At 35.4% G+C, this 12,403-nt stretch overlaps 1 protein-coding gene across 1 annotated transcript in view; it reads right to left on the bottom strand.

Annotated features, from left to right (window-relative positions):
- Positions 1 to 11,659: 11,659 nt before the first annotated feature.
- Positions 11,660 to 12,403, bottom strand: part of SORCS1 (sortilin related VPS10 domain containing receptor 1) — a 454,044-nt gene continuing 453,300 nt past the window's right edge. The window contains 1 exon segment of the mRNA XM_081955321.1: positions 11,660 to 11,772. The gene's annotated coding sequence lies outside the window, so the exon portion shown is untranslated.

The raw sequence follows: 12,403 nt of genomic DNA on the forward strand, positions 1-12,403 counted from the left end.
AACATTTGTTGTTGTTAGTTGTAAAGTCATGTCTGACCCATCACGTCCCCAGAAATCTGACACACTTTGATCCTGCTGGATTTTTGTAAGATTTTGAAGATTTTCTGGTTTTGTTTTACAGCTTGGGGCCTTGTGGTAATGCTAATATCATGGTTATGCTAATTGTTGTTAGTTGGTTTCCTTGACCTATGTATGTTATTTATAATATTGTTATATTGCTTCTATCTTTTTTAAGGTATTGTTAATCATCCAGACTTTTTTAAATTTGAGATGGGTGAACATACCAGCACAAACACACAGAAAGTATATATACAAATTTTGGGGAAGGTTTTTTATTCTGTCTCAAAAATTAAGATAAAAGCCCAAAATATCAGTACTGTAAAAGTAACACAGAGAAAGAAAGAAGCTGATACATAATTTCTATAAAATGCTTTCTATAAAATAGAAGGAGGAAGCAGTATTCCAGAATACAGAATGCCATGTAGCTGCCTCCAGAAATGTGGTTCATGGAATTGATATATTAAAAAGTTGGATAGGGATATGATATCCATTTCTTCAATGATTCATACGTGCAAACTATTCATGCTATTTCTATTTTATAAGTACCGTTACGTGGTGTGCTTCTATACTCTGTTCTGAAATCTCTGCTAGCAGTCCATATGTATGTAATAACTTTTAGATTTTTAACTGAGATATGTATATTTAATATTAGGGATGTGTATTTCTCCCCAATTCTTTCACTTCTGTGTATATGAGCAACCATTTGTCAGCAGAGGGGGGGAAAGGGGGGGGGAGAAATGCCAATTATGAGAATGAAAAAAACAGCAGCTCATGGCTGTTACATAAACATATTTTGATTTGCTTTAGAAGAAAACACACACCAATTTCTTAATAAGTGTTCAAGCAACATTTTCTCCACTTTTTAATCTTGCTATATTTTACACTTCAGTCATTATTTCATCTTATTATTTTTTATCGTGATGAAATTCAGTGACAGTACCTCATTAACTAAAGGGCTTTGTGCGAGGAAATAACTTACCGGGGGGGACGGGGGATGGCTTGCACCAGTTATTACAGCAAGTGGTGCCATTGTAAGCCTTGACTGCTTGGAGACTTACAAGTAGTGACAGAAATAATTCTGTGTACATTCAAAGAAAGGTGAACATTCAGAGATAACTGTCCTGCTGTCCATGATTTATGACTCAGAACTAAAGCTGTTGTCAAAAATTCACTTAAACCCTTAGCAATTAAGAAAAGAAAGCCAGTTTTCTGCACCTCAACTAGTACTCTGGCAAGTCCTTAAGGTCCTTAAGAACATTAATTCAACAAAGCTTTGTTGAATAATACATTATAAAGCATTCTACAGTACAAAATAATATTTGGTAGATATTCGGTAAGTATGATAGTATCTTTTAGCATTATGGATATAGTACAGGTGTTCCTCAACATATAACCTACTTCCTACTGACCATTCAAAGTGATATCAGACCTCCAAAACTCTACTCATGACCCAATTCCAAAGTTATGGCAACTGCATTACCACTGAAGTCGTATGCCCTTATCATTGACCACAGGGACACTGCAGCAGCCCCCTCCCCATCTCCTTTCCATTGGATTCCTGCAGCCTTAGGCCTGCTTCACATCCCACCAGACCTTACACCTTCCTCCTCACTTACCTTTTGAAGATCACTGGAGCTCAGGTTAGGAAAGGAGGGCAGGGCATCCTTTCCTTGACCATATGGCATTATCCTGGAACCAGGTGCCATTTTGAGGCAACCACATTGAATTGTAGGCACTCTAAAATGGTGGCTGCTGCTGAGATCCTGCCATGTGATTCAGGAATGGAGCAGCTTGCTTTGCTTCCTTAGTGTGAAATCTGGACCACTGAGGATTTTTTTTTTTGTCAGGAAGCATAATATGCTAGTTTGTTCTTAAGCTGTATGTGCAAATCAAAAAGTGGCTGTCATTTTAGGGATGACCACATTGAAATGTGAGCACTCTTGAAATGGCAACTGTTCTGGGATTATTCCATGTGGCTCAGGAACAAAGAGGCATGCTCTGCATCTCCCTAACAGGAGTTCTGTAAAGGTCTGAGGTAGACCAGAGCTTGATTTTAAAGAAGAGCAAACAATTATATTCCTGAACCACATGGATGATTGGACATAGCCACCTTTTTTGAAGTCTCAATGCAACCACTCCAAAAATGATAACTGCTTCTGGCATTGCACCACATGGTCCAGTAATGGAGTGGCCCTCCCTAATATAAGCTCCACAGATCTTCAAAAGGTAAGTGTGTGATAGGTGACATCGGATGGGAAGGAGGGTATGGTAACTGAGAGGCAGGAAGTGTAACACAGGGATCCTCAGTGATGTGAGAGGCCCTAGGAAATCAGGACAGAGACTGTACTAGACCTCCCAGAGCCTCTTTCAAGGGAAAGTGTGGGCACTTCACTTAATAGCCATAATGACTTAAAATCTTAATGTCAGGCTCCATTATGGTCATGAGCTGAGGATACCTGTATAAATCAGTTTAAAATAAAAGTAGAAAAATATTACCTCTTTTGCAAATTAAAAAAAAATCACATTTTTCCATTGACTAACAAAATTTTGCCAAGTGGGTCCTTTGACTTTTGTTCCTGCTTCAAACAACTTAAATACAATGTCCACAAATAGAAATCAATAGTTAAATACTGAATGCAGTGTAGGAACCAGAAACTGAAGAAGTGTAGGCCACTCAGCATGGACACTTTCATGTGCAGATTTTAACTATGAATTATTGACCTCAAATATGTAGAAATAATTTAGAAATTTTAATATAGTAAGTATTCAACAACACTTTGACTTAGAAGATTGAGAATAAGATTGAAGAAATCAATATAAGGAATAGAGTCCATACATTCAATCTATGCATAAGAAAGCTAGCAGAATATTGGAAGGGAAAAAAAAAACTATGAAAACCAAAGCAGAAAACACACTTTTCTAACTTTCAAAGAGAAAAAAGATGTTGAAGGTGTTTTTTAAAAACAATATCCAAAATAAGGAAAATGAAAAAGCAACATAAGAAAAGTTACAACAAATAAGGAAAGTTAACAAACAGAAAAGTTAGAGGAGATTGGTGAAATCACAGAAAAATCTACAGCTGTGGGACAATTAGTCAAGAGCAATTGAGGTCATTAAGGCAATCAAAGCTATTTATGTCGTTTATTCACTGCATTGTTTAAAGGGGCATGCATAAGTGTACCAGAGTGCCTACTGTCCCTGTCCTAATATTCTCTTGTATTTGTATCCATTTCATGTATTCATAATCATATCTATCTATCTATCTATGTATCTATCTATGTATCTATCTATGTATCTATCTATGTATCTATGTATCTATCTATGTATCTATCTATCTATCTATCTATCTATCTATCTATCTATCATCTATCTATCTATCTCTATAGCTATAGCTATAGCTATATCTATCTATCTATCTATCTATCTATCTATCTATCTATCTATCTATGTGTGTGTGTTGTATTTGTGCTGATAAATAAATAAAGGGAGACTAGTATAGATCTATTTCAAGCTATTTAGCTCTCATCAGCTAGCCATACCCTTACTGGGATTTGAACCTGGGCTGTATTACATATTAGGCAGGAGTTTTAGCCACTAAGCCACAGGCTCTCCTCCTTATCAGCTGAGCCAGGGAAATAGGTATGTATTTGTGTTACAACACCTGGTATGCCCAAATATGGGAGGGAGCTCACTACTCCTCTTTCTGTCCTTCGGCTCATTACAGAAAACCATCCAGGCAGAAAACCATATTTTTATTTTTAATGTTGCCTTTTTATATTTGTGTTGTATTTGTGCTGATAAATAAATAAAGGGAGACTAGTATAGATCTATTTCAAGCTATTTAGCTCTCATCAGCTAGCCATACCCTTACTGGGTATTTTGGGCATACCAGGGGGTGTAAAACAAATGCATACCTATTTCCCTGGCTCAGCTGATAAGGAGGAGAGCCTGTGGCTTAGTGGCTAAGACTCCTGCCTAATATGTAATACAGCCCATGTTCAATGGTTGGTTTTCTGTAATGAGCCGAAGGACAGAAAGGGGGAGTAATGAGCTCCCTCCCATATTTGGGCATACCAGGAGTTGTAACACAAACACAAACACACACACACACATATGTTATCTAATTCATGCTTGATGAAATAAATAAAATAAAAAAAAGATGAAGAAGTTAAAATATTGAAAGAAGCAGGTAAATTTTAATAGCGATATATAAGCAAATATGACATAAAACCATGATCCACAGGTTGGAAAAAATAAGTGCTTCTGCACTAAACAAAGAACATATGAAAATTACCAGGTTGTTATTTAAATCACTGTATAAGGTAATTTTTGTTTACAATCTTACAAAAAATATTAGGGCATACATGGAAAGTAAAAAGCCAAACCAACAGAACAGTGATAGAAAAGATAGAAGAACATGAGATGAGCTAACTTCCTTAAGGTATTTAAGGGAGAGATTAAAAGAATTTAGGAAGATTTGTATTTGATTTATTGACTACACTAAGGCCTTTTGTAGATCATGCACGAATGTGCAATCAGTTAAAAATAATACATGTGCTAGAGCAGGAGTGTTCAAACTCACGGCCCACGGGCCAGATGCCATGCACTGGCCACTCCCACCCGCATTTTAGTGAAGGGGAAAAAGTTATGATACATCATATGATGACATGACGGCATGAATATGACACCACTCTGCTAGAGGGAACTAGTTTGATGTAGTTGTAGCAGTAGGCTACAAACCAGGAGACTGAGAATTTGAGCTTCAGCTCAGCTGAATGATGTTGGGTCAGTCAGTGTTTTTCAGCCCTAGAAATCAGACAAGTGCAAACCACTTCTGAAAAATGTTGCCAGGAAAACCATGTACTCCATCAAAAGTTAACACTGACTTGAACAAATCAATCAATCCAGATAGAATATCAAATTATTTTTAAAAGAAACTGCAAAAACTGCTTCATAATAGGAAGGAGAATATATATTGTCCTCTTATCTCTTCAACTTATTCAGCAGACTTGAAAATGGAAGAGCTGACAGCTGGAATCAATATAAAAGGCTAAACTGCTAACAGCTTTAAATATATATAGGCAATACCACTTATTTAACCAAAAGATTTAAAAAGTAGAAAAACTCATTAAAATGTTAATATTTAATATTAAGAAGACAAAGTTACTGTCCACTATCGTGCCTAGATAAAATCGCTATTAACAATGAAAAAAATTAAAATGGTAGATAGTTTGGTTTCTTGGGATCAAAAATAAGAATGAATAATACTGTATATTGAAGAAGTAAAGAGGTTAATAGACTAAAACAGTGATGGCATGTGCACTCGTCAGGGCCACAACCCAGAAGAGGAGCTGCCCAGGGGTCATGCGCATGCTGGAAAATGAACTTCTGGTTTCCTGTGCACACCGACCAGCTAGTCTTCTGGTTACTGGTACGCATGCACACATGATGATCAGCTGCCCAGCATGCATGCATGTGCGCCAGAGACACGGAAGAGGAATGGGCGATGCCACGCATGCCAGGTGACAAGGCTCCGCGTGCCACTTTAGGTACGTGTGTTATAGGTTCACCATCATGGGACTAAAACAATGATGAGCCAAAGATGAGAATATCAAAGGAAGACTGATACATGAAAATACCAAGTCAGTTTTCATGATCAAGGACAGCTAGATGACTGCCAACTTTGCATTCTAAATTGTAATAATAGTTCATTACAAAATTAATGAAAATCATGAGGTCAGAATCCAACACTTGCTTATAAACCAAAGGGGAAATATATAGCTTTGTAAGAAAGTATGAATAGAATGTAAAAAGTATTTATAGCTTCTGGTATCTTTATTTGCTGGGTTTTTTCCTGTTACTTTTCTCATTTTCTTTTCTATGTGTTCCATTTTAGGAAGTACTTCTGGAATCAAAGCTGTGAAATAATTTTGGTACGTATCTGATTATTAATTTAGATAATCTCTGTTTACATAAACTGAGAAAATTCTGTTTTCCATGATTTGTAGATCTGATTGTGCTGGAACTGAAAAATATATTGAGGAACAATTTTATCTCAGTTTTGTTTCCGTAAACCTATGCCTGGGAAGCTTCTGGAGCACAAAAAACCAGCCCTATAGGCAAACCAGAAGTTCGGAAATGGACTTCAGGTTTGCTCATAGGGCTGGTTTAAGCCCTCTGGAGGCTTCAGGGACCTTCAGGAGGCTTCCCTGATGCCTTCGGAGGACTAAAAAGGACCCTACGAGCAAACCAGAAGTCCAGTTTACTCGTAGAATCGATTTAAGCCCTCCGGAGGTTTCAGGGAATCCTCCTGAAGGTCCCTGAAGTCTCCAGAGGGCTTAAACCGACCCTACGAGCAAACTGGAAGTGACTTCCGGTTTTCTTGTAGGATCATTTTTTGCCCTCCAGAGGCTTCAGGGAAGCCTCCTGAAGGTCCCTGAAGCCTCCAGAGGGCATCTGGGGGGGCGGGGAGGCTATTTTCGTCATCCCTAGGCTCCTCTAAAGCCTATGGAGCATGGAGAAGGGGAAAAGGCATGCAAAAAATGGGGGGAGCGCCTCTCATGCGCACCAGCACACTGGGGATGTGTGTTGCATTATGGGTGTGGCACGCCCACGCATGACCCCCCCCTGTGCCTCCCTTATGGCACACAAGCCAAAAAAGGTTCTCCATCGCTGACCTATGCCATTGTTCTACAGTATACTGTTGCCTTCTGTGGTTTCCACTAGTGACAAATATCCTGACAAAAGATGTTCTCTCTGTTTCCTCACTTTCAAGAAAAATGATAAAAGCAATGGTCTTTTATTGGTTATGTATAGCTATAAATCTGAACATTGAGAAACAGAAGGACAGATAAAACTTCGCATTATGGTTCTTCAGATAGTTAATACGAGTATTGGTATTAATGGATGCTCTAACACTAGAGATTTTTAAGAAGAGATTGAACAACCATTTGTCTAAAATGGTATAGGATTTTCTGCTTAACCAGTAGGGTTGGACTAGAAGACCTCCAACTCTATTATGTTAAATCAATTTATACCCAATAAAGATTATTGCTTTGAAGCAATAGTCATTGGACTATTTCAACAGACATTTGGGCTACCTTCATATTTTGGGACATGTGATGCAAATGGAGGATGGATGGAAGGGAAGACTACATTGTCAAGGAAAGAAAAATAGAAAGATGAATTATTTTAGGACTGTAGTTGGAAGAGCTACAAATGAAAGGCTAAGTTATCAAGCATTTGCCAATGTCGTTCCTAGAGCTGAATCCAATTGGATCATACAACAAGTTAAATTTGTAGAGAAAATTGACTTTGATAATCAAACGTATTTGATTTTGTCAGATGGAAATTGTTTCTATTGTATGATGATAAACAAGGCAATTGTAATTTTGTTAGTATTTTGTGTACATTATATTACATTTTAAAAAAATTGTGCTCACACTCTAATGAGATAAATTAATAACTGACAATCCAATCCTTTAGAGACATAATCTGTTTAATAAATATGACTGTAAAATCAATAAACAATAGCAATTATACATTACACTACATTGTATCCAACCAAGAGGGGAAAATTACATCAAAAAGTCATTTCAAAATTAGCAATAGTTCAATGCTATAAGAAAAGAAATCAAATTTATTTTCTATAAAAATAACACCAGTAATATTGGACTTCTATCCGTTAGAATTGTGAGAATTATTGTATAGTGATCTTTGATTATTTTCCCATATCATGACAGGTACACTGATGGATATACATTATTCCCATCTGGTAGGAAAAAGGTATAGAAGAATTCCAGAGGTTTATCAATATGCCTTAGTTTATAATTAAGTACTGTTTCTGTTTTGAGATTATGGATAGTATTCTGTCCTTGTTAGGTGAAAAAAATATGGATTCTGTTCTGATGATCTACATCCCTAATTTTCTAGCATTACAATAAGCCAAATATTATCCTTATCCTATATTTCATATATTCACATGTAGCAATTTGGGCCTTAGTATTAAAATGGACTTCAGAAAATAATGAGATTGAAGATTGAAATTAAATGATTTTTTTTTATTTTTAAGGGAAACATTTAAGTAAGTAACCCTATTATTTAAATAATCGGACTTCAAAAAATGCTTGTGTATTTCTTAATTTAAAACTGAAAATAGTGCTAGTATAATACTGAAGCTTTCCTTGTGGGCAGTTGTTTTTTCAAACCTGCACCAATGTTTTGTTTGGGTGGGAGGCATCTATAAGGCAGCAAAGCAACATTGTGATTCATGGGAGCGGAAATTCTACTTGCTGAAATAACATGAAGAATATCCAATATGGTTTTCCCAATTCATTGTTAGAAATACTGAGTTACGAGCTTAACTGCTTTTCAAATCGTTCATATAACCAAATGCTGCACAGGATACCAGCTTTTTATTTTTAATCATCTTCCTGAAAGGATTCTGTGCATTAGTGCATTATGTGGTACACTAGCAGCTTAATTCAGGATATTTGAGTTCTATCTGACTCAATCTCACTGACAGTAAGAATACATGTGCAGCCTTAGTAACAGAGCTGTGCCAAAACAATCACATCAGCATCTTATATTAAACCTATCTTGCCAGTTTCAATTCCAGTAAAAGAGGATATTTATAAATATCACCCATTGATGGAAGATGAGGCATACCAAAGCCTGTTGCCCAGGCAACAGTTTCTCATTAGGTAATGATTACAGGATTTGCAATAAATATCCATATAATAGGCCTGATGCCAGCAGCTTACTAGACTGATGGTCTTAGCGCTGCATTTCCGACCTCATAGCCCCTCAATGTTTGCTAGAATTAAGGGTTTGACATTTAAAACTGGCATAAGTCTGAAGTAATCTAATTTAAATGATGTTTAAATTAAGCTTAAGAAAACCTATCATATTATAAAAACAATGTATCTCCGTGGATCATTTTTCATTTTCCCCTGCATACATGGAATTTCATTAATTTTATTATAAATAGTAATTGCCATATTAATAATCATACTTATTAATACAGTCACATTTTAGTATTCATTTTGAAGTTGAAAGTTTCATTACACTTTTTTTAAAGTTTAAGCATAAATATTCAAATATCTTGGCTGTTGATTTTTTTTATATTGTTTGAATTCTAACATATAAACCAGATTAATTATTTAAGTTGATTTAGAAATTAATAGCTATAGTTAATAACCTTAACTATAAAGTCCCCAATTATGATCCTTCTGAACACTACCATAACACTGGATATGTTTTAAAATATCTAATAATGGAATAATATGACTTCCAAAAATTAATACATGTTTAGAAATTCCAGTGCTTTGGAAAATAGTTTCATTGGACTAACTTACTTACCTGGGTAAGTGAGGTAGATATTTTACTAGTATTTTACATCTCTGTAATATACCTCAACCAACACTTTATGGATTCAGTGCTTTAGAATTAAATAACAGACCTTCAAGACCTTACATTTACAATGAATTTCATAATCCCTGATACGCCTTACTTTATTTGATGTTACTTTATGCTCTATGCTAGAAACAGATAGGCTGATAAGGGCATCCAATTCATACTGGAAGGTTGCTATTCCAAGAGAGTGTTCATGTCCCATTAGTGCAGTGGTCTCAACCTTCCTAATGCTGCGACCCTTTAATACAGTTCCTCATGTTGTGGTGACCCCCCAACCATAAAATTATTTTATGTTTTCCATATTTTTTCAAAAATATGTGTTTTCCGATGGTCTTAGGTGACCCCTGTGAAAGGGTTATTCGACCCCCAAAGGAGTCCTGACCCACAGGTTGAGAACCACTGCATTAGTGCATGCGCACTCCAGGAGCTGGTGTCATGGGAATTATATTTTTCCTACTGAATCCAATATTTGTAATAAGAAATATCTTTACTAGAGTGTAACTTTTCATTAAGCAAAAAGTTTTAAAAAAAATCCAGCAGTGAGGAACCAACCAGCAAATAAAAAAAAATAGGCCAGGTCTTTCAATCATCAGGCTTACAATTAAAAGTCATTCTCAACATGTGGATTATATCTTTAATGCATTATTCAAGTTTCAGTTTACAGCTAACATGTACATCAGGTCCCCAGTGAGGATTATTTTCAATTAGTTACAAATTTGGAGGAACTAAAATCTGCTCAGTTGAACATTTTCCCTGACTCAGTCTAGAAAAATAATGTATTTGAGTCTGGTCTGTAGAACTTGTTTTATTGCACGATGCAATAAAAACAATGAAATAAAAATGGTATATGGTTTTTAAATAGATATGGAAATATATTTAGCATCTATCTGAAAAGTTAATTATATGGCAAAGGATGTTAATATATTCCAGCTACAAGATGTAAAATTAGCCCCAGTATGGGGAAAACATTTCATGTAAATAGTACAACTTGATTTAAAGATTTCTGTTATGTTTACATCGTATGCAAACATATCATCTATTATACTATTATCTACATTTTGCGGGATGTTTATAATGAAATCACGCAAACATCATTTCTGTATAAAGTCCAGGGATAACAGGACTTGTCATTTATTCCTCTGGAACAAGTCTTTTTGAAAGTTGATGATTGCTGGCTCATAGATTGAGCCAATATATCTATAATATTCACTCAATATACCATATGATTCTAATTTTGTTTTGTTTTTTAACCATTTTAAAAATCCGCCAATACATTTGGGAAGAGACAGAAATGTGGAAACTATAGGAAATAATATTCTTCCCAATTAGTTGCAATCTACTAATGAACAATTATCTCCAAAGTGAATAGATGGGATGGAAGTGGAAGTTCCAATTAAATTGGGGGGTAAAAGAGGTACCCAATGATGGCAAATACAAGCTAAAACTGATATTCAAACTGACTAGATTTATATCTATAAGGATAGTTGTTTTTTGTTGCTCTTGAACTAGAATGGCATGAATGAAAGTGTCAATCAACTATGTATGAAGTATTTTGTTTTTTGGCAGTGAAAAACACATTTTTTTTCTGTTTGTCTGGCCCTGCCTTTAACAAAACTAAAAGAACTCCAGACAAATTATTTTAGGGAGTACATAAAATACCAGATGAAAACACAAGGGGGAAAAATAATATAACTGTTATGTTTTTAAAACTCTATTACATTTTTCTCTGTATTTCAGGAATGTAGGCTATAGTGCCAAAGTCATCTATAATCCCTCAGTGCTAAAAATGTTAGGAGTTATACTGAAAGTCAGCAAGTTTACGTTCACCTAAATTCCCTCCCAAAATACCCCATGCACATTCTTGGCCTATATCAGTATGGATCATCTAAAATTAAATCTTGATTAGAAAAGGAAATGGGAAGAGGATTAAGAATAAGTAGTGTTTTCCTTTTACCCCAATAAAATAGAGCACCTGTACATTCTAAATATTACCCAAATGACATCCACATGCACAGGCTTAAAGCTAAAAACCTTTTTTGTCATCAGAAGAATCAAAAGTCCAAAAGCAGTGAATGGTTCCTCTCTCTCGCTGATTTTTGTATGTGTGTGTATATATATATATATATATATATATATATATATATATATATATATATATATATATATATATATATATATATATATATATATATATATATATATATATTGAAGGGGATAAAGATAGATTGGTGTCCTTGTTTCAAACATTGATAGGAATTTCTTTTGTGCTTTGAGTCTCAGCAACTGTGGAAATACTTCCTGTAGTAAAGAGAGATAAACACAATAAATTTAAATTAGCAAAATAACTAAGTGCAACTGAGGGAACAGAAAACTTCTCAGTATCCTGATTTTCGATACTTTGGACGTAAATGTTGCTTACTGAGACCGTATGCTCATCTTGAGTGCCTGCTTGTCATTTAGAAGGCTGAATATAATCTTGTTCCTGTACTAATGAGCATGTCTTAATCCTGTCAAATTAAAGTCCAGCCTGTGACAGAAGGAAGGAACTGGACTGGTTGGATATCTTTGAGTTAAAGTGCTTACTTTTGATAATATTTGAAATTAAATATAAAGTGACAGTTCTTTGACAATCTGCTGAGGTTTTTGTCTTTCCTCAAAGACTGGAGGCCTGAAACTGAGCAAAAAAAGAAAGGCCATTAATCAGATTTTACATTTAGTCGTTAATTTCTAGAGAATTATTGAGGAACCAAGTTTGTTCAAAAATTACTAAAATTCTAATCTTTGGGCTATCTAAAACATCTGTATAGAATTGACAATGAACTCTACTTTCTTTGCTGATGCAGCATGGATTTTCAGGGGAAAATCTTCTGCTCTATGAATCTATGCTGCTTTTTGTTCTATCCTTGACCTACCAACGGTCTGCCCTGCC

This window comes from Natrix helvetica (assembly GCF_964273705.1).
Source record: "Natrix helvetica genome assembly, chromosome: 5".
Taxonomy (NCBI): Eukaryota; Metazoa; Chordata; class Lepidosauria; order Squamata; family Natricidae; genus Natrix; species Natrix helvetica.